The sequence below is a fragment of the Ornithorhynchus anatinus genome, chromosome 2, assembly GCF_004115215.2.
Source record: "Ornithorhynchus anatinus isolate Pmale09 chromosome 2, mOrnAna1.pri.v4, whole genome shotgun sequence".
In the NCBI taxonomy this organism is placed as follows: Eukaryota; Metazoa; Chordata; class Mammalia; order Monotremata; family Ornithorhynchidae; genus Ornithorhynchus; species Ornithorhynchus anatinus.
Window position 1 is genome coordinate 142,256,853 of NC_041729.1, and position 24,123 is coordinate 142,280,975.

The following is a 24,123-nucleotide window of genomic DNA, read 5'->3' on the forward strand; positions in this document are numbered from 1 at the left end:
TGCTCAAGTTGCACCATCTCTCCTAGACCTTATCAACAGTATTGCTTTTTTTTTTTTTAAAAAAAAAAAGGTATTTGTGAAGCATTTATTATATACCAGACACTACTAAGCATGGGGATAGATACAAGGTATTCAGGATGGACACAGTCCATGTTCCATGTGGGGCTCACAGTCTTATATCCCCATTTTACAGATGAAGTAACTGAGGCACAGAAAAATGAAGTGATTTTCCAAGGTCACACAGCAGTGGTGGAGCAGGATTAGAACCCAGGTCTTTCTCCCTAGCCCATGATCTATCCATTAGGCAACACCGCTTCTCCTTGTCCAAATCAAAAGCATCGCTTGTCATCGATAATCTGGATATGTCACTATTATCATTCTCTCTGTCTGATTCTGTCTTCTTTCTTCCCCCCTCTCTTTCTCCCCACCTTTCCTTCTCCCTTATAACGGTGTCATCTAGAAGAGAGCATGGGCCTGGGAGTCAGAAGGACCTGGATTCTAATCTCACCTCTGCCCTTTGTCTGCTGTCTGACGTTGGGCAAGTTACTTCATTTCTCTGTTTCTCAGCTCCTTAATCTGTAAAATGGGGATTAAGTCTGTGAACCCCATGTGGAACAGGGACCGTGTCCAACTCAATTTGCTTGTATTCCCCCCCCCCAGCACATAATATAGTTCCTGGCACATAGTAAGTGCTTAACAAATACCCTAATTATTAGATGAATTTATAAAGAAGGTAAGAACAAAGAGCAAAGGAACCCATGTTTGAAGAGCCCAAGGAAGTTTGGGCTGCCAGGAAGGCCACCGGAGCTGTGGAAATCATGACAGGAAACTAAGAAGGGAGACAGGTTGAAGCATGTAGCCTGGCCAGCTGAAAAGAACTGGTGTCACCTCAAGGTTATTGAGCAATTAGATTGGCTAATGAAGGTGATGACAATCAACTGGAGAACGATAGCCAACTGGAGAACGTGTGGACAGTCAAACAGGAAGGAGAAAGAGAAAGCAGAGGAGGAGGAAGGGGACGGTAAAAGGGAGAGGAGGGAGAAAAGGAATGGTGTAGGAGAGAAAGAAAGGAAGAAGAAGAAGAAGAGAAGAAAAGAAGAAGGATCTGGAGGGGGAAGAATGAAAACTTTAGGCCTGACAGTGAGCAAGGCAGATGGCTTGGTAAAGTGATCTCGCTGACCTGGGAGAGAAAAAAAGGTACTTGTCAATTATGCTGTCAACCATTCAAGCGATCAAATTTATTGAGCACCTACTGTGTGCAGAGTGTGGTACTAAGAACTTGAGGGAGTACAATATAGCAGTGTTGGAAGTTATGTTTCCTGCCAACAAGGAGAAGCAACGTGGCCTGGCGGATAGAGCACGGGCCTGGGAGTCAGGAGGGCCGAGTTTCTAGTCTCCGCTCCTTCACATTCATTCATTCAATAGTATTTATTGAGCGCTTACTATGTGCAGAGCACTGTACTAAGCCCTTGGAATGTACAAATCAGTAACAGATAGAGACAGTCCCTGCCCTTTGACGGGCTTACAGTCTAATCGACGGGCTTACAGTCTGTGTGACCTTGAGCAAGTCGCTTTGCTGCTCTGGGCCTCGGTTACCTCATCAGTAAAATGGAGTTAGGATTGTGAGCCCCGTGTGGGACGTGGACTGTGTCCAACCTTGTATCTACCCCAGGGTTTAGTACAGTGCCTGGCACATAGTAAGTGCTTAAAAAAATACCATTTAAAAAGGGTGCTTACAGTCTAGAGGGAGGATCTCATAGTGCAGAGGGAGGGATCTCTCTAATCTATCCTGTGTGATGGTCAGGACTGTGGCAGAGGAAGGTAGGGTGTGGAAAGTTGTATAGTTGGGCTTCTCTGCCCAAACATTGCTGAGATATGTTGCTTTTAGAATAATAATAATAACTACGGTATTTGTTAAGCGCTATGTGCCAGACATGGTCCTAAGCGCTGGGGTGGATCCAAGCAAATTTGGGGTATTTATTGAGGGCTAGGAGAACACACCCCCTCTCAGGGTGGCACCTGGAGAGTTTCCAGGGCTCTCCCGGCCTCGGCTACGGGAGGGAGAGTCAAGCAGAGGCCTAACCATTCCATTCCTAGCTTTACCAGTGGCTAGCTAGTAGCGGGCCATCTGCTACAAGTCAAAACTCTCCCATACCGCTGCTGCCCAGAGTCAAGCGTGGAGACCCGAGTTACTGCGTGGAAGGAGGCAATGGTAAGCCACTTCTGGATCTTTCCCAAGAAAACTCTGGATCCACTACTAGAACAATTGCAGATGGAGAACGGCGTGTTCTGGGAGAGCTATGTCCACGGCGTCGCTATCGGTCGGAAGCTACTTGACGGCATAAGATAAGACGGGGAGAACACGACAGACTCGGCAGAAGTCTCTCTTTGTACTTTTGCAAGGGCTTAGTACAGTACTTTGTGCACAGTAAGCGCTCAATAAATATGATTGAGTGAAAGAAGAGTCAGCTGAGGCACGACTGGGATGGGTGGGGACTGACATCCACACAGTGGAAAGTTCCTTTTAGATCAGAAGCTCTGGGGCTTTCACTGCCCAATGGCTCGGCTAATCCCCTGGAACCCAGACCCCCCGTGCCTTTAAAACATGGACAACGCTGGGGAAACTATCAAAATTTGTAACTCAAGTCTATTCACCTGGAGCTTCTGAGGACTTCTCCTTCCAGGAACTGTTTATTTACTTATCTTCACATTATCTCGGTTTGTTGATTCTGTTACCTATTGTTGTTTGCAATTGGCCCTTATCCTTTCCTGTGTCTTTCCACTTCCACCCTAAATCCAGTTTGGGGGCAGGGTTCATGCCTGACCTAATTTAATCTATGATCGATGTCTCTGCCGCGCTTCCGGATCCAAAAATCAACATGACCCAACGGAGGTTTGTCCGTCACCGAGGAAGAACTCCACCTCACATTTAGGTATAGAACGCTAAGTCAGTCCATAGTGGATTGAGAGAGAGCATGGTTTAGTGGAGAGAGCACGGTCCTGGGAGTGAGAAGGTCATGGGTTCTAATCCCAGACCCACCACATGTCCGCTGTGTGACGTTGGGCAAGTCGCCAAACTTCTCTGTGCCTCAGTTACCTCATCAATAAAATGAGGATGAGTGTGAGCCCCTTGTGGGACAGGGACTGTGTCCAACCTGATGAATTTATATCTATCAGAGCATTTAGAACAGTGCTTGACCTGTAGCAAGCACTTAAGTCCCATCATTAATTAATTAATTGGTATTTATTGAGCATTTTACTGTGTGCAGAGCGTTCTAGTAAGCTCTTGGGTGAATGCCATACAACGGAGTTGGTAGATAGGTTCCCTGCCCAAGCGAGAAGCAGTGTGGCCTAGTGGATAGAGTACAGGCCTGGGAGTAAGGAGGACCTGCTTTCTAATCCTGGCTCTGCCATTTGTCTTCCGTGTGACCTCGGGCAAGTCGCTTCACTTCTCCGCGCCTCGGGTACCTCATCTGTAAAATGGGGATCGAGACCGTGCACCCCGTGCGGGACGGGGACTCTGTCCGGCCTGATTCACTCGTACCTTCCCCGGCGCTTGTTCGGCACATAGTAAGCGCTTAACAACTATCAATAAAACAAAACCAAAAATGAGCTTACAGTCTAGAGGGGCCCTAAAGAGTAACTGGGAGCTAGTTAAACAATAATAATAACAATAATAACTGTGGTATTTGTTACGTGCTGTGTCCAGGCACTGTGCTAAGCACTGTGGGGGGAATACAAGCAATTTGGAATGCACACAGTCCCTCTCCCATGTGGGGCTCACAGTCTTAATCCCCATTTAGAGATGAGGTAAGTGAGGCACAGAGAAGTGAAGAGACCTGCCCAAGGTCACACAGCAGCCTTGTGGCGGAGCTGGGATTAGAACCCAGGACCTGATTCCCAGGCCAGTACTCTAGCCACTAAACAGGAAGGCATCAAAACCTTGGGTTCTGGTCCAGCTCTTCATTCTGGGCCTGCTGGCTCTCTCACTCCCGGTTGAAGGGTTTTATTCACTATTCCCTTCTCCTCTCACCTCCCATTGTGTGACCACCTGCTTTGGGAGGCTCCGAAAGCCAAGCTCTGAGACTGTAATCAAAGTGGATCTGCAGATCGTTCGGTCCAGATTTGGCAATATAAGCCACGGACCTGTTAAGAAACACATTTTTCAACTTATTCACAGGCTTTTTGCTCCTCGTTCCATATTTCACCACTGAACTCTAGCCTGTTTTTTCCATATAAGTTTTATAACACCATTAAAAAAGAGGAAAAAGCTCCAAATAAGAACTGTTTATATTTTAATATTCCCTTTAAATATAACACATGATTAAATCTCTGGAGACGGAGGTGTGCTTTTTCTTTCTTGCAGTCAGTGGATTAGGAGCTTCGAATTGAGCCTTAGTCTCCAAACATTAATTATATTTTAATTTCACTGAACAGTCCTTAGTCTCCAAACATTAATTATATTTTAATTTCACTGAACAGTCTCGGTCCAAGAACTGACTTTCTTTTCGCCAGGCCTGTGGGGTGGGAAGGATACTAAGGCAGCTGGCAACTAAAAACCGATTCCCCCTCTAGACCGTAAGCTCGCTGTGGGCAGGGAATGTATCTCTTACGTTGTCTTTTTGTACTCTCCCAAGCGCTTAGTGCTCTGCACACAATAAGTGCTCAATAAAGACAACTGATTGATCGACTGACATGAAGGGTGAATGGACCAGGTTAAATACTTCGGAGCCTTGCACCTGAATGCGTGGTCCAGTTTTTGTCCAGGCTCGGGACGGTGGGCCGATAGTCCAGTCCTTGGCCAGCCTCCGGACTGTGGGCTGCTACGGGGTCCGGTTCTCGTCCGGCCTCGGGATTGTGGGCCGATATCTAGTCTAATTCTTGTCCAGACTCGGGACCGTGGGTTAAAGCACGCTCTGGTTCTTGTCCAGCCTCGGAACTGTGGACCGATACGGAGTCCAGTTCTTGTCCAGACTCGGGACTGTGGGTCTGAATGTCCATGACTCTCCGGTCGGTGGTCCAGCCCGCTCCAGTCAATCAGTGACCCCCTTCTGCGCTCTACTGTGCTGTGCTAAAGTGCTCCTGGGCCGGACACAAAGCCAATGGGGAGAGTTCACTTTCCCCCCGTGCAGCTCAGCCCCTGAACCTAAGTAAATGCACTGCATCCCGGGAACCCCGGGGGTCCAGATTTGTAGACCATTGATTAAATGTTCCTGGAAAAGGTCTGAGGAGCCTTGATATCTGATTGTCATCTAAGCTAGGACTATTTCGTAGAAATTTCAATGTTTCCTACTGTTCGTTGTCATTAGCCGTTCCTGGAATTTTTTTTTCCATTGTTAAGGCGATTGATTGGGTGCCAGGGTTGGCTCTTCTTTACTTCTGGCTCACAGGGTTTTGAAATGATGAAAATAAAAGGCGTTTCACCTATTTCCTCTTTAGACGCTTTGGACACACTTTGGAGTTCTTTGAATATCTCTGAGCAAAAAAAAAATACTTATCTTTATATATTATAAATTACTTATTGTAATGTCTGTCTCCCCTTCTAGGCTGTAAGCTCACTGAAGGCAAGGAATGTGTCTCCCAACTCCGTTGCGTCGTACTCTCCCAAGCGCTTAGTTCAGTGCTCTGCCCCCAGAAAGCACTCAATAAATACCATTGATTGACTGATTGAAGTTGTCCATTTCAGGACAACACTTCTCATGTGAGAATAATCACTGGGATCGTGATGATTACTTCTCACTTCTGATGGTCTCTTTCTAACAAAAAGCAGCTTTGAGCAATAGGAGTTCAGTCAGGCAATCAGTCATTGGTACTTACTGAGCACCTACGAGCACCGGGCTAAGCTCCTGGGAGAGTGCAGTGTAATAGAGTTGGCTGCACTATGAAGTAATTTACAGACCCAGATGATATATGTTTCCCCAACATTTAGTTGGCTAGCTCCTTCATCTAGGTAGGGGAAAGAATAAGTAAAAATAAATTGGTGATAAAAGAGGAATAGACCATCTTCTTGCTGGCCAAGTGGAAGAAGCAGCAGCACGGCCTAGTGGATAGAGCCCGGGCCTGGGAGTCAGAGGACCTGACTTCTAATCCCAGCTCTGCCACTCGTCTGCTCTGTGACCTTGGGTAAGTCAATCGACTTCTCTGTGCCTCAGTTCCCTCCTCCGTAAAAGGGGGATTGAGCTGGTGAGCCCCATGTGGGACATGGACTGTATCCAACTTGACTGGGTTGTATCTACCCCAGCGCCGAGTACTGTGCCTGCCATATAGCAAATGCTTAAAAAATATGAAGAAAAACAAACAAAAAAATGTGTTGGGGAGTTTTACGGTCAGGTGTCGTTGGTGATGTTTTGGTTAAATTTCAAGGTGCCTGAGATGGTTTTGTTCTTGCTCATTTGGTGTTTGCGATTCCTTTTGGAGCTAAAGCATGGAGGATTTCAGTCTAAAGAGCTGACCTGAGGTGCTGACTGGGGAATACGTGGTGGTGCTCACTTACCTTGCTACTTAGCAGCATGGCGTAGTGGATAGAACATGGACTTTGGAGCAAGACCTGGGTTTTAATCCCGCATCCACCATTTTGCTGTGTGACCTCGGGCAAGTCCCCGTGCCTCAGTTACCTCACCTATAAAATGGGGATTGAGACTAGGAGCCCCACGTGGGACAGGGACTTTGTCCAACCCGCTTTGCTTGTATCCACCCCAGGGCTTAGTACAGTTCTTGGCACGTAGTAAGTGTTTAACAAATAAGAGAATTATTATTAATATTGGAATCTATGCTCCCAAGACAGCCTCAGTGTTTAGATGAACTCAGGGGACGTTCATCTCATTGTTCTCAGGGGTTTCCAGATCAGATCCAATGTGGACCTCCAGCTGAGTGGAAATGTTTGATCTAGATTCTGAGCACACTGTAGGCCAAGAACAAATCTGTCCACTCTGCTACGTTGTACTCTCCCAAGCGCTTAGTACAGCCGCTCCAGACTTTAAGGTTGCTGAGGGAAGGGAACATAACTGCTAATTCTGCTGTATTATACTCTCCCAAGTGCTTAGTACCGTGCCCTGCACTTAGTAAACACCATTGATTGCTCTGCACACAGTGAGCGCTCAATAAATACGATGGATTGAACGATCGACTGATTGAATTTCCCCTCCTCAGGCAGAGGAGGAATGGGGGCGGTATGGATTCCGTGAGAAAACCCCCAATATTCTGCTCCTTTTGGTGTTTACCCAGCTGAAAGTGAGAATATGCCAGCAATAGGCCGGGTTTTGTGTGGGGTTTTTTTTTTTTTTTTTGCAGCTATTAGTTTTTGTTTATGTTTGTGGTTGCTTTGAAGAGACTTGCTTTTTAACAGTATTAAAAGTTTAATCCCTCTTCTGAAACGCAATACACGACGGATTCTTTGTTCTCTGTTTTCATGGAGATGGGGCAGGTGTGATTGTCAGGTTCTTACAAAAGATTTGGCTGATCTGGGATTTTGCTTAGTGAGCAAAATGTATTTTTTCAGCTCTTTTCAACTTTGACTTTGGAATAAACGGACTGAAACACGCCGTCGGAACATTGGCAAGGGCTTAATCGCCAGCTATCACGTTTCCAGGTAGTTCCATCCAGTGAGTTATTTCCTTTGCAAAGTGAAAATGATATTTAATCCCTCAAACCCTTAAAATACAAAATATCTGCAAATTACACAGTGCGATGAAGTTGAACTATTATAAATATTGTTTGGTTATTTAGTCTCTCTCCAGTCCCTCCACCCCAAGTTTTTAATATGAAATAGCTGAAAAAATGATGGTTTCATTTTCAGTTGGATCTGGTCTGCTTAATAGAGCTGAAGTTGGTGGGAGAGGGGAAAAGCTATGGAGGGATATTCTGCATCAGGAAGCACTGTGGCCTCCTGGAAAGAGCAAGGGTCTGGGAGTCCGAGGACCTGGGTTCTAATCCCAGGTCCGCCACTTATTGCTTCTGTGACCTTGGGCAACTCACTTAGCTTCACTTAGCTTCTCTGTGCCTCATAATAATAATGTTGGTATTTGTTAAGCGCTTACTACGTGCAGAGCACTCTTCTAAGCGCTGGGGTAGATACAGGGTAATCAGGTTGTCCCACATGAGGTTCACAGTCTTAATCCCCATTTCCCAGATGAGGTCACTGAGGCACCAAGAAGTTAAGTGACTTGCCCAAAGTCACACAGCTGAGAGGTGGCGGAGCTGGGATTAGAACCCATGACCTCCGACTCCTAAGCCTGTCCTCTTTCCACTGAGCCATGCATTGGGAATTCAATGAGCCCCATGTGGGACCTGATTTATCTTGTATCTACCCCAGAGCTAAATACAGCACTTGGGATATAGAAAGCTCTGAACAAATATTGTTATTATTATTGTTATTTTTATCTGGAGCTATCTTCATTGCTCTCCCTCCCAACGATAATCAAATGTTTCAGTTTTTTAGGCTACATAAATCCCACACCCCAAAATATATAGACCGGCTCCCTAATAATGGTGATATTTGTCAAGTGCCCTTCCTCCATGCTGCCCTCTCTGCTTAGTCTTGTTCTGTGTCAATTTCAATCCCTTCTGGAACAGGGACCGATTCCAGACTCTTTATACTCTAGCACAGGGGTAGCTTGACATCCCTCTCAGGATGGCACCCGGAGAGTTTCCAGTCCCCTACCAGCCTCGGCTACGGGGGGGAGAGTCGAGCGGAGGCCCGTCCGTTCCATTCCCGGCTCGGCCGGCGGCTAGCGGGCGGCGGGCCGGCGGCTACCAGTCGAAACTCCCCCGTGCCGGGCGGCGGCGGCCCGGGAGACAGTCGAGGGTGGAGACTCGAGTCGACTGCGCGGAAGGAGGCAATGGTCAACCGCTTCCAGATTTAGACCGAGAAAACTACCCGGACGATAGCAGATGGAGGCGGGGCGTTCCGGGAGAGATGCGTCCATGGCGTCTCTTTGGGTCGGAGATGACTCGACTGCATGAGACAAGACAGTGCTCGGCGCTTAGTGATATTTGTTAAGTGCTTACCGTGGCAACGAGCTGGAAAGGAGCCTTATTGAAATTCTTGAAATCAGACATAATTCATTTAAGCCTGGGCTTCCTTGGCTAAATCCGAGAGTTGTGATGAAACGAGTTGCTTGTTACGGGAGCCGAATGCTTTAGGGCTTCCCGTTATAGTGACTGATAAAGCTACCGAAAATAGGAAATGTGGTAATTAAGCAATGAGGTGCAGAGGGTACAAGGCAGTTCCTGGGAGAATTAATGGAGGAGTTCAGGGCCTGTGGTCCAGTTGGTCGTTAATCCTCAGGATGGATACTAATAATAAAAATAGTAATAATGGTAATAATGATGGTAGCTGTTGAGACCTTACTATGTGTCGAGCACCGTTCTAAGGGCTGGAGTAGATGCAAGGTAATCAGGTTGGAAAAAGTCCCCTTCTACATGTGGCTCACAGTCTCAATCCCCGTTTTGCAGATGAGGTAACTGAGCCACAGAGAAGTGAAGTGAGTTGCCCAAGGGCACACGGTAGACACATGGAGTCAGGATTAGAACCCAGGCCCGCGCCCTATCCACTAGACCATAGTACTCACGTGGGTCACTAGGCCACGCTGGATCCTGTCCTGGGGTGGGTATTGCTATTGAAAGTGGAAATTGGGGGCTGTCCCTCGTTGATAATAATTGTGCTGTTTGTTGAACACTTACTTTGTGCCAGGCTCTGTACTAAGCACTGGGGTGGATACAAGCAAAGTGGGTTGGACACAGTCCCACGTGGGGCTCACGGTCTCAACCCCCATTTCACAGATGAGGTAACTGAGGCCCGGATAAGTGAAGTGTGTGGCTATTGCTATTGGAAATGGAAAATGCCAACAAAACATGGTGCTCTAAACTGTAAGCTCCTCCTCTAGATTGTAAGCTTCTTGTGAGCCGGGTGTGTGTCTAAAACAGCGCGGCTTAGTGGAAAGAGCCCGGGCTTGGGAGTCAGAGGTCATGGGTTCGAATCCCGCCTCTGCCACTTGTCAGCTGTGTGGCTGTGGGCAAGTCACTTAACTTCTCTGTGCCTCAGTTACCTCATCTGCAACATGGGGATTAAGACTGTGAGCCTCACGTGAGACATCCTGATTACCCTGTATCTCTCCCAGAGCTTAGAACAGTGCTCTGCACATAGTAAGCGCTTAACAAATACCAACATTATTATTCCTAGTGCTTAGTACAGTGTGCTGTACACAGTAGCCGTTCAATAGCTCGCCTGAGTCAGTGGAGTCCTTTTTGGAGGGAGAAATCCATTTCTAGTTTTGAGCTTCACCCGAGTTCCTTGAACCCGCTCTCTACGTTTTGCAAGGTTTATTTTATCATTTATAATTTAAAAAAGTTTTTAATAATAATTACGGTCTTTGTTAAGCGCTTCCTATGTGCCAAGGACTGCTCTAAGTGCTGGGGTACAGACAAGGTAATCAGGTTGTCCCACATGGGGCTCACAGATTTAACCCCCATTTTACGGATGAGGTAACTAAGGCCCAGAGAAGTTAAGTGACTTGCCCAAGGTCACACAGCAGACAAGTGGCGGAACCGGCATTAGAACCCACGACCTCCGACTCCCAAACCCGGGCTCTTCCCACTGAGCCACGCTTGTTCCAGATACGCTATCAGGGGCTGAATAACAGTTCACTTGGGAACCGAGTTAAGTGGGGGTGTTGAAACGAGTTCTCGGAAATAAAGCGGTTGGAGTTACTTTGAAATTTGACTTTTGCTGATGATGACTATTCCCGGAAGACTGTTGAGTCCAGGTTTTTAACGGATTATTTTCGCACCTAAAGCAACAGATTATCCCAGTGGAGAATCGGTCCTCGAAGTTTACGTTGCGATCGATTTTTCAGATGAAACCTCACCACCGTGATCTAGGATCGCAAGAAGCTGACATAATATCGACAGAACTGTGTTTCATTTTGTTTTTTTGTTGGCTTTGCTTTGTCCCCGAATGCTACCAACTAATTTGGTCAAACCTTCTTGGAGCGAAACTGTTGCCTTGACAGATCCCCTCGATTCTCCTTCCCAGAGAGGGGGGACCTGAAATGGGAGAAAATAAGTCTCCCGCACACAGCTGCTTGCTTTAAGGCCCAAGGCAAGAGCGGTCAAACCGTTCCAATCTGTTTCTGATGTGATTAGGAAATGTTATCTCAGCATTCAGACCCTGGCAGAGGGAGACCGAAGAAAGCTGAGTTTGGCTATTTTAGCTTGAAAAATAGGATATTTGCCTGCCCAGAAGCAGCTGAGTATAGGTGAAGGGGGAAGAAAAATGTCCTCTTTGATTTGGAGAATGATGAAATCTACACAAAGGAATTCGTCTTCCTGGAGGAGTCTTTCTCAGAAGACTCGCCCGTAGGAGGGAAGGCGTTCGGTGTACGTCCTCTCTTTCAGGGGTACGCTGATTTTGCGGGGGGGGGGGGGGGTCTCTCGGAGAGTGGGAGAATAATGTCCCGGATCCTAGATCCAGAGGGAGGACTTGGTTTAGGGAAGACTGTCATTCATTCAGCGTGGCGTGGTGGATAGAGCTCAGCCCTGGAGGTCAGATTTCTAATCCCAGCTCTGCCATTTGTCTCACGTGGCACCTTGGACAAGTCACTTGATTTCTCTGTGCCTCAGTTGCCTCATCTATAAAACGAGGAATGGAGATTAAGAGTGTGAGCCCCAAGTGAGACAGGGATTGTGACCAATCTCGTTAGCTTGTATCTACCCCAGGGTTTAGAAACAGTACTTGACACATAGTAAGTGCTTAACAGATAGCAGTATTCATATGATTTTGGTTCCAACGAGTGGGAATTGGAGGGTCTGGTTGGTTCAGGAGATACTGGGACCGATCAGATCGGGGCAGCAGCGTGACTTAGCGGATTGAGCACAGACCTTGGAGTCAGAAGGATCTGGGTTCTAATCTTGTCTCCGCCACATGTCTGCTGTGTGACCTTGGCCAAGTCACTTCACCTCTCTGGGCCTCGGTGACCTCATCAGGAAAATGGGGATGAAGACTGGGAACCCGGTGTGGGATCTGCACTGCGTCCAACCTAACTAGCTTGTATTTGCCCCAGCGTTTAGTACAGTGCCCGGCACACAGGGCACACAGACAGCCGATTAATAGACAGCGAAATGTGGACAATCAAAAACATGGGGAGGCAGAGAAAATGCCGTAATGATGCAGTAAAACACCACCTCAGATTATGCTACATTGAACCTGAAAATCAGGAGGTGACTGCAGCGGGCAGAGCGGTGTGGACTACTGAAATCAAGAAAGGAGTAATGGTTAATAATAATAATAATTAGCATTATTATTATGGTACCTGTTAAGTGCTTACTATGTACCAAGCACTGTTCTAAGCACTAGGGTAGCTACAAGATAGGCAGGTTGGACACCCAGTCCTTGTAGGGCTCACACTCTTTATCCCCATTTTCCAGATGAGTTAACTGAAGCACCGAGAAGTGAAGTGACTTGCCCAAGGTCACACAGCGAACGTGTGGAGGAGCTGGGATTAGAACCCATGCCCTTCTGACTCCCAGGCCCGTGTGCTACGCAAGGATCATGAGGCGAGCAGGAAACGGCAGAAACAGCATCAGAGACTGCCATGGTAGCCACTAATAATAACTGTGGTATTTAAGTGCTTTCTTAACCTTTGTATTCCAAGAAAATTTCCTTCAGTGAGATTCGCCGAAGGGAAATTGCCAGTGGACGCATGTGTGGCTGAGCAGGTCAGTGGTAGAATCCACACCCCTGACCACACACCACGCACAGAAACTCTGTGCCCTCTGCTTCATTGCGTGGTGATGACAGGGGAAGCAGCTGTGTGACCTAGGGCAGATCACTTAACTTCTCTGTGCCTCAGTTCCTTCATCTTCAAAATGGGGACTCAACCCCTGCTCTCACTCCCACTTAGACTCTGACACCTGATTATCTTCTATCTACCCCAGTGCCTAGTACAGGGCTTGACGCATAGTAAGCGCTTAACAGATACCACAATCACAATTATTAATAGCCTCCGGGCCGCAGTTCTACCAATCTTCAAAGCCCTCCTCGCTCCAGGAAGAAATTTCTTATAATTACTGCCATCCCAAGTCACGTCCTCCCAAGAGGCCTAGTGGATTAACCTCGGGCCTGGGGGTAGGAAGGATCCCGGCTCTGCCACTTGTCTGCTGGGAGACTTTGGTTAAGTCACGTCACTTCCCTGTGCCTCAGTTACCTCATCTGTAAAATTGTGATTGAGACTGTGAACCCATGTGAGACAGGGACTGTACCCACCCTGAATTGCCTGTACCCACTCCAGTGCTTAGTACAGTGCTTGGCACATCGAAAGCGCTTAACAAGTAGCGCCCTATCTATTTATCTCTCCTTGTCTCATCCTCAGATATAGTTGTCCTTTGTACTCAAAGATGCCACCGATAGCGAATGGCAGCCACGGGTGCAAGTATGACTGAAAAGATTAATGTAGGATCACCATCCAGCTACTTTGTGCATAAACCAAAACTGTTTTCTGTTGTTACGTTTATTGCTTGCAGCCCACGGTGCTGGTTTCCCCCTTTTTCACGATCCTCTCGGAGGGTTTAGGTCTGTGTCACCAACATAGATTTTTTTCGAGCCTGGTGTGCAGGCCGATATATCACCTTGGGGTTCTTTTTCAGCTTAGTGTCAGCCCCTAACACCTAGAAGATCCAGCAAAGGAGTTTAAAATCCTTTGCACTGCCATCTTTAGCGCTGATGTGCGCTAGCGATCGACATACCCTACTTCCTATGTTCAACAGTGTATCGAACTATTTGTCTTCCCCACCTCTGGTTGCCTGCGGTAGTTTTCTTCCCCCGGCTCCGACTATTTTCGTACCTAATTTTGGGCCTGGAAGTTGCAATCCTGTATCATGAATTGTGCACCCCCAAACAGCAAATATTTTGGTTTTACTGTACAGCTTTGCACATATTAAGCACCCAATAAACCTTACTGAATGAACGCCCTTGCTCTGCTCCCAGGACAAGTTTAGGGTTTGGTAGAAACAGAGGTAGGGAATCCTGGAGGATTGTCCAAGTTCCATCTTTCATTCATTGAGTGCTTACCCCGTGCAGAGCACTGTATTAAGCTCTTGGAATGTACGGCTTGTTCCTGGGATTGCTGGGGCTAGTTTAAGGCCCGGGGTAGCACTTATAATAATGTTGGTATTTGTTAAGCACTGACTATGTGCAGAGCACTGTTCTAAGCGCTGGGGTAGACACAGGGGAATCAGGTTGTCCCACATGGGGCTCACGGTCTTAATCCCCATTTTACAGATCAGGTAACTGAGGCACAGAGAAGTGAAGTGACTTGCCCACGGTCACACAGCTGACAAGGGGCAGAGCCGGGATTCGAACCCATGACCTCTCACTCCAAAGCCCGGGCTCTTTCCACTGAGCCTCGCTGCTTCTCCACGGAAGGAGCAGAAGCAGCACGGCCTAGTGGCTAGAGCAGAGGCCTGGGAGTTCGTTCAATCGTATTTACTGAGCGCTTCCTGTGTGCAGAACACTGTGCTAAATGCTTGGGCGATTACAATATAACAATAAGCAGACACATTCCCTGTCGGCAGTGAGTTTACAGTGTAGAGGGACGAAAGACCTGGGTTCGTTCATCCAATCGCGTTTATTGAGCTCTTACTATAGGCAGAGCTATCCCACCTCTGCCACTTGTCTGCTGAGGGAGCTTGGGCGAGTCCCTTGACTTCTCTTTGCCTCAGTTACCTCATCTGGAAAATGGGAATTAAGGCTGTGAGCCCTATGTGGGACAGGGACTGTGTCCAACCTGATTATCTTTTATCTATCCCAGTGCTTAGTACAGAGCTTGGCACACAGTAAGAGCTTAACAAATACCATTATAAAAAGTTAGAGCGTGGGGAGAGGGGAAGGAACAGGTGGGATGTCATCAAGGAAGCAGCAAGGGGGTCTCTCATAGTTGAGGAATATTCATTCATTCAATAGTATTTATTGAGCGCTTACTATGTGCAGAGCACTGTTCTAAGCATCTGGAATGAACAAGTCGGCAACGGATACAGTCCCCGCCGTTTGACGGGCTTACGGTCTAATCGGGGGAGACGGGCAGACGAGAACGATGGCGATAAATAGAGTCGAGGGGAAGAACGTCTCGTAGAAACGATGGCAACTAAATAGAATCAGGGTGATGTACATCTCATTAAACAAAATAAAATCAATAGGGCGATAAAGATATATACAGTCGAGCGGACGAGTACGGTGCCGAGGGGGTGGGACGGGAGGGGGGAGGAGGAGAGGGAAGGTGGGGAGAAGAGGGTTTAGCTGCGGAGAGGTGAAGGGGGGGGAAGAGGGAGCAGAGGAAAAAAGGGGGGAGCTCAGTCTGGGAAGGCCTCTTGGAGGAGGTGAGTTGTAAGTAGGGTTTCGAAGAGGGGAAGAGAATGAGTTTGGCGGAGGTGAGGAGGGAGGGCGTTCCGGGACCGCGGGAGGACGTGGCCCGGGGGTCGACGGTCGAATGTTCCCCTTTCCCCTGCTTGCTCACTCCTCCACTTCCTGCTAATCTCTCCACTTCCTGCCCCCGTCCATTTCCTGCCTTCCTCTCCAATTCCTGCCCATCTCTCCACTCTTGCCACCCCTCCACTTCCTGCTCCCACTTCCACTTTCTGCCTACCCCTCCACTTCCTCTATTCCCAACACTTAGCATTCCCTATTCTGGAATATATGCCTCTGAACCTCTCCTTTCCATGCCACCTCTCCACGAAGGACTCATTTTGCCTTCTCCCTGGCCTTTGGTGAGGAATTTCGGTTTGGTGTGGAAGTGGACGGGCAACCACTGGAGGTTCTTGAGGGGTGGGGAAACAGGGAAGATGCAATTGAGCGGTAGGTGTGAAATCAACCTGTCTTCATTTCTCTTTGGCATCTGTTGCCGAATTGTATCTGTTGCCGAACTGTACATTCCAAGCGCTTGGTACAGTGCTCCGCACATAGTAAGTGCTCAATAAATACTATTGAATGAATGAATTTCTGGAGTGGTGGGAGAGCTGGACTTTTGCTGAAGGCAAGTTGTCCTTCAACATTCCTCTGTGGGTCAAATCTGAATGACCTGAAGCGGGAATGCGTGTTTAAAAAACTGGGACAGGATTACTTTCTTTAGCTGAATTTAAAGTGGTATCCTCTCTAGAAGCAGCGTGGCTCACTGGAATGAGCCCGGGGTTGGGAGTCAGAGGGCATGGGTTCGAATCCCACTTGGCAGCTGTGTGACTGTGGGCAAGTCATTTAACTTCTCTGGGCCTCAGTTACCTCATCTGTAAAATGGGGATGAAGACTGTGAGCCTCACGCGGGACAACCCGATCACCCTGTATCTCCCCCAGCGCTTAGAACAGTGCTCTGCACACGGTAAGCGCTTAACAAATACCAACATTATTATTAGACAGTAAGGTTGTTGAGGGCGGGGAACGTGTCTACCAACTCTGCTATATTGTACTCTCCCAAGTGTTGAGTAGAGTTGCTCCGCACACAGTAAGCCCCTATAATAATAACTGTGCTCTTTGTTAAGTGCTTACTATGTGCCAGACACTGTAGTAAGTGCTGGGGTGGATGCAAGCAAAGCGGGTTGGACACGGTCCCGGTTCCACGTGGGGTTCCCAGTCTCAATCCCCATTTTACAGATGAGGGAACTGAGGCCCAGAGAAGTGAAGCGACTTGCCCAAAGCCACACAGACAGATGGCACAGCTGGGATTAGAACCCGTGACCTTTCGTCTCCCAGGCCCGGGCTCTATCCCCTACACCATGTTGCTTTTCTATGCTACCCAGTAGCTTCTTTCCCCCGGCGAATCATCACCAAATGCACTGGAATCTGTCTCCTATCCCCTCATCCTCAGGTTGGGAAGGAGGACCTTTATTCCAGAAAAAACCTTCTGGAAAACATGACAGGTGGACAGTGCTTGGTGTTGCTCATCTAATAATAATTGTGGTGTTGAACGCTTACTATGTGACAGGCACCGTATTAAACCCTGGGATAGATTCAAGGTAATCGGGTTGGCCACGGTCCCTGTCCCACCTGGGGCTCACGATCTTAATCCCCATTTTGCAAATGAGGTAACTGAGGCCCAGAGAAGTGAAGTGACTAGTCCAAGGTCACAGAGCAGACAAGTAGCAGTGCCGGGATTAGAACCCAGATCCTTCTGACCTGTGTTCTTTCCACTAGGCAATGCTGCTTCTCTTCTGTTCATCAACTAGCGGCAAACTCGAGACGCCTTTTGGGCAGGGAATGTAAATGTTTATTACAGTGCCCTGCTCCCAGTAAGTGCTCAATAAATATCACCGATGCACTGATTTCAGTGCTTGCAGAACGGTCTAATACCGTCAGAGAGGGTCGGGCTAGCGTAAGCCTTTCCATCGGGAAGGGATTCGTTTAGTGCATCCTGCTTGGAAAAACAAAAAGAGTTTACGTAATTGTAAACACATCTCTAATTTGTCTCCTTTTTCAAAATGGGAAAGCTGCACAAGGAAGAAAAGCTCCCTTTCTTCTCCATAATGGAATTAGTGTTCGGTTTGCTTGCTTCATTATGTGGTTTGCCTATTGTGTGTATGTGTGCGCGTTTGAAGTGTTGCCAGGGGGAACAAGATCTGCGGGCCAACAGGTGATGCAATCAGAGGGGAGCCGATCTGAAAAGGTTTCAATCAATCAAGCAGTCATAATGAGTGTTTATTGTGAGCAGACACTGTACTAAGCATTTGGGAGAGTACAATATAACACTATAACAGATACGTTCCCCGCCCGCAATAAGCTTACAGTCTAGAGGGAGAGACAGACATTAATATAAATGCATCAGTTACAGATGTAATAACAGTTATGGTACTTAAGTGCTTACTATGTGCCGAGCATTGGGGTAGATATGAGGTAATGAGGTTGGACACAGTCCCAGTCCCACATGGGGCTCACACTCAATCCCCATTTTACAGATGAGATAACTGAGGCCCGGAGAAGTGAAGTGACTTGCCTAAGGTCACCCAGCAGACAGGTGGAGGAGCCGGCATTAGAACCCGTGACCTCGTGACTCCCAGGCCCGATACGTATGTAAGCGCCGTGGGACTGGGAAGGCGGGTGGGGATGAGTAAAGGGAGCAAGTCAGGGCAATGCAGAAGGGAGTGGGAGAAGAGGAAATGAGGGCTTAGTCAGGGAAGGCCTCTTGGAGGAGATGGGCTTTCCGAAGGGCGCGATTGTCTTTTGGATATGAAGAGGGAGGGCGTTCCAGGGCAGAGGCAGGACGTGGGTGAGAGGTCAGCAGTGATATACATGACTTCAAACCGCAGTGAATAGGTTGGCACCAGTGCTTAGAACATGTAATGATGATGGTATTTGTTAAGCCCTTACTATGTGCCAAGCACTGTTCTAAGCGCTGGGGGAGATACAAGATATTAGAGGAGTGAAGTGTGCGGGCTGGGTTGTAGTAGGAGAGAAGGGAGTTGAGGTAGGAGGGGGCAAGGTGCTGGAGGCCTTGAAAACCGACGGTGAGGAGTTTCTGTTTGGTGCGGAGCGGATGGGCGACCACTGGAGATTTTTGAAGAGTTGGGTGACATACCCTGAACGTTTCTGTAGAAAGATGATCCGGGCAGCGGACGAAGGATTCATTCAGTAGTATTTATTGAGCGCTTACTATGTGCAGAGCACTGTACTAAGCGCTTAGAATGAACAAGTCGGCAGCAGATAGAGACGGTCCCTGCCGTTTGACGGGCTCACGGTCTGATCGGGGGAGACGGACGGACGGGAACAATGGCAAGGATGGACTGAAGTGGGGAGAGGCAGGAGGTTGGGAGGTCAGAAAGGAGGCTGATGCACTAATAATCTAGGCGGGATAAGATGAGTGAGGGTAATAATAATAAAAAGGTTGGTATCTGTTAAGCACTTACTATGTGCAGAGCACTGTTCTAAGTGCTGGGGGAGATACAGGGTCGTCAGGTTGTCCCACGTGAGGCTCACAGTCTTAACCCCCATTCTACAGATGAGGGGACAGAGGCACAGAGAAGTGAAGCGACTCGCCCACAGTCACCCAGCTGACAAGTGGCAGAGCCGGGAGTCGAACCCATGACCTCTGACTCCGAAGCCCAGGCTCTTTCCACTGAGCCACGCTAACGTAGCAGTTTGGATGGAGAGGAGAGGGCGGATTTTAGCGATGTTGTGGAGGTGAGTCCGCCAGGATTTGGTGATGAATTGGATAGGCGGGTTGAATGAGAGAGCGGAAAAGGATAACGCCAAGGTTACAGGCTTGTGGGACGGGAAGGATGGTGGTGCCGTCTACGGTTATGGGAAAGTACGGGAGGGGACGGGGCTTGAGAAGGAAGATCAGGAGCTCTGTTCTGGACATATCAAGTTTCAAGTGACGGGAGGACATCCAAGGAGAGATGTCTTGAAGGCAGGAGGAGATGCGAGCCTGGAGAGAGGGAGAGAGATCAGGGGAGGAGATGGAGATTTGCGGGTCATCTGCAAAGCGATGGTAGTTGAAGCCGTGGAGCAGATAAGTTCTCCAAAGGAATGAATGTAGATGGAGAATAGAAGAGGACCCAGAACTGACCCTTGAGGGACCCCCACAGTTAGGGGATGGGAGGGGGAGGAGGAGCCCGCGAAGGAGACCGAGAATGAACGGCCAGAGAGATGAGAGGAGAACCGGGAGAGGACGGAGTCCGTGAAGCCAAGGTTACATACTATTTCCAGGAGAAGGGGATGGACCACAGTGTCAAAGGCATCTGAGAGGTCGAGGAGGATTAGGATGGAGTAGGAGCCGTTGGATTTGGCAAGAAGGAGATGAGTGGTGACCTTTGAGAGGACAGTTTCAGTGAAGTGACTTGCCCAAGGTCACACAGCAGACAAACGGCGGAGCTGGGATCAGAAGCCATGATCTTCTGGCTCCCCGGCCCGTGCTCTATCCACTCGGAGATGCTGCTTCTGTTCTGGGCCCGTGCCACCTGGATGAGCGATGGGATCCATGTTCGACCAACTGCTTCACTGAAGCGAGAGGGCAACTTAATGTCAGTGGGAGGAAAATAACTTCTTTTCCTTAACCTTCTCCTCTTGTCTCCTAGTTAAGCTTATTATTATTACACTTCTCCTGAGGAAAAGCAGTGTGGCTTAGTGTAAAGAACGTGGACCCGGGAGTCGGAAGGACGTGGGTTCTCATCTAGGCTCTGCCACGTGTCTGCTGTGTGACCTTGGGCAAGTCCCTTCACTTCTCTGGGCCTCAGTTACCTCATCTGTAAAATGGGGATTAAGACCGTGAGCCCCATGTGGGACAGGGACCGTAAACAACCAGGCTAGTTTGTATCTACCCCGGAACTTAGGGCAGGGGCTGATACAAAGTAAGTGCTCAACATTTACCATTAAAAAAAGAAGAAAACAGTGGGTTTTCCACAAGGCTGTCTTCTGGGACTTTTGTTCTTCTCTCTTTATACTCCTTCTCTCAGGGAGTTCACCTGCCTGCTTGCCATTAATTCTACGCAGATGTTTCCCGAACCTACCTTACATCTCCGACCTCTCACCTGCCGCATAATTTCACTTTTCCTCCAGCTTCCAGGCCAGCGGCAAGTTGCCGCCTGCCAAACCCAAAGTTTAACTTGCCAAATTAAACTTCCCATTTTCCTCCCGAAACCGATTTCTCCTCCTATCTTCACATCTCAGTAGAAAACACCTCCGTCTTCCATGCTTCAGAGGTTCGCAACTTTGATGTCATCTTTGATTCCTCTCCCAGTCAGAGAAATTTATTGAGGGACCTGCGTGCAGGTCACTGTACTGAGTGATTTCATCTGTCAGATTGAGCTCTCCCTCTAGACCATAAGCTCACTAGGCAGGGAATGCATCTACCAACTCTGTTATATTGTACTCTCCCAAATGCTTAATACAGTGCTCTGTGCTCATGAAGCACTCAGTAAGTGTGATTGAATTGATTTGCACAGAGAGACAGCTCAATAACTGTGATTGATGGTCTTGAATTTGCACTCTTTATTCATCCCTCCCTCAGCCCCACAGGACTGGTATACATAGCCATAATTTATTTATATTAATGTGTGTCTCCCCCACTAGACTGTGTTTGCTGTGGGCAGGGAACCAACTCTATTATACTGTACTCTCCCAAGGCCTTAATACAGTGCTCTGTACACAGTAGGCGCTCAATAAATATGAATGATCGATTAACCGATCGAGCCTTTTTTTAACATTCTGCCAGATCATCCTTCACAAATCTCCTGGATCTCCCCCTTCCCTTCTGCCCTTTAGACCACCATTCTGATCCATGTTCTCACCCCCTCTCAGGCAGACCACTAAATCACCTCCTTTACTATTCTCCCCATTTCCATTCTTTTCTCTCTTCAGGCTAGCCTCCACTTCTCAGCCCAGATCAGCTTCCTAAAATGTCGTTCCTTGCACAGGGTTCTGTGAAAACTTCCACTGTCACCTATTTCTCTCCATATCAATTAGAAATTCCCTCTAGACGGTGAGCTTGTTGTGGTCAGGGAACATGTCTACCAATTCTGTTCTATTGTATCTTCTCAAGAGCTTAGTACGGCGCTGTGCACAGAGTAAATACTCAATGAATAACATTAATTGATTATCATTGGCTATAAGGCTGCCTATCACCTGATGGTTCTTACCCTTACACTCTCTACTCCCATTAGATCCCAGCTCACACTCTTCACTTCTCTCAAACTAAACTCCTAGATGTACTTCTGTCTCCACTCCTGAGTCCAAACCAGCCCACGTGCCGTGCACGTGCTTGGAGATATCCCTCACCCTCAAATCAACTAATCAGTGGTATTTATTGAGTGTTTTACTGTGTGCAGAGCACTCTATTAAGTGGTTTCATGGGAAAGTAGCATGAAATAGAGGAGCAGGATGGCCTAGTGGAAAGAATTCGGGCCTGGGAGTCGGCAGACTTGGGTTTTAATCCTAGATATGCCACTTGTCTGCTGTGTGACCGTAGACAAGTCACTTCACTTCTCTGTGTCTCTGCTTCCTCATCTGTAAAATTAGAGATTCAACACTTGTTCTCCCTCGGACTTGGATTGCGAGCCCCTTTTGGGACAGGGAAACTGTCCAACCTGCTTATCTTGTATCTGTCTTGTACCCCAGTCTTAGAACGGTACAGGACACGAAGTAAGCGCTTAGCAAGTACAATAATAATAATGAAATAGCAATAATAATAAAATCTGTAGACATGATCTCTGCCTTCAAGGAGCTTACAGTCTAGTGGGGAAGACTGACAACTCCACAAAACCATGTCCCTCCTCCCCTTCGAGGCATTCCTCCCCTGAGAGACATTCCCTAACTCATTCCCGTCTTCCCGAACAAGTTGTCCCATTAGTCACCCTTGGCCCTGGCGTGACTATCGGTTTATTTAGAGAAGCAGCGTGGCATAGTGGTTAGAGCACGGTCCTGGGAGCCAGAAGGTCATGGGTTCTAATCGCGGCTCCACCCCCTGTCTGCTGTGTGACTTTGGGCAAATCACTTCACTTATCTGTGTGTCAGTTACTCCATCTGTAAAATAGGGCTCACACACTTAATCCCGATGTGGAACAGAGACTGTGTCCAACCTGACTAACCTGTATCTCCCCCAGCCCTTAGTACAGTGCTTGGCACATAGTGAGTGTTTAACAAGTACCATAAATCATTATTATTATTATTATTCCATTTACCTTTCACTCATCTTTTGTTTACTTTATCTTCAATGGTATCTGTTAAGTGCTCACTATGTGCCAGGCACTGTACTAAGCACTGGGGTAGATTAAAGATAATTAGATTAGACACGGTCCCTGTCACACAAAGGGCTCCCGGTCTCAATTCCCGTTTTACAGATGAGGTAACTGAGGCAGAGTGAAGCGGCTTGCCCCAGGTCACCCAGCAGACAAGTGGCAGAGCCAGAATTAGAACCTAGGTCCTTTTGACTTCCAGGCCCGTGCTCTATCCACTAGGCTGCACTGCTCCTACTCACTATGCACTTGGGAGAGGACAATACAACGGTATAAAAAACCTTTTCTCCCAGTCTATTCTGTCCACTGGTTCACCTCTCTCCCCAGTACTGACCATGCTAAGAAGTACAACAAAATAGCAAGGTATGATTTCCCCTGGTAGGATCCATTTTATTTCTGCCCTGACGAGGTAGAATCGAATTGTTTCCTCTCCAGACGATAGGATTAAATTAAATTAATTTAATTAATTAATTAAAATTAAAGGGGGCGGCTAAACGCTTCCAATGTACCTACCCGAAATAGGATACTGTTCTGCGAATTTCAGAGTCAAGGTTTCTCCCAGTAACAACCAAGCTGCGCTAAAACTGCATGCGCTGAAACCCCGTCCCCTCTTCCCCACCCCTCAGCACTGTGTTCATTTGTATATATTTTTATTACCCTATTTATTTTGTTAATGAGGTGTACATCCCCTTCATTCTATTTATCGGGCTAATGTTGTTTTTGTTTCGTTCTATTTTGCTCCGCCGTCCGTCTCCCCTGATTAGACCGTGAGCCCGTCAATAGGCAGGGATCGTCTCTATCTGCTGCCGAATTGTACAATCCAAACGCTTAGTACAGTGCTCTGCACATAGTAAGCGCTCAATAAATATTATTGGATGAATAAATGAAGATAAATTCTAGGTCATAATGCCGTGACTTCCCTCGCTATGGAACATTTTTTTTCTTCCACTCCACTGAACAGGCTATAATTATAGTTAAGTTTATTTGTTTGAGAACGGCATCGGACAGTCCTGTACCTTCTTTCCGGCTTACAAAAGCTGCATCTTGAACCTCTGACAGAGAGTTCCAAGCGAGGCTCACTTGTCTCTGCCTGCAGAGATATTTCTGAGCACCCTAGTGGTATTCAGCCAAAGGTTGGAGATCCCTTCTCTAGCAATCAGTCAGTCAGTGGTATTTATTGAGTGCTTACTACGTGCAGAGCAATGTACTAAGCGTTTGCATGAGTACAATACCTTTTCCCCGCCCGTAATGAGCTTCAGTTTAAAGGGGAGACTGTGTTGTTCCTCAGACCGTTAGGCCCCTGTGGAACATGGACTGTGTCCAACCCGATCAGCTTGTATCCACCCTTGGGTTTAGAACAGTGTTTGACTGTCGGTAAGCACTTAACAACTACCGTAATCATCCTCGTGATAATGTTGG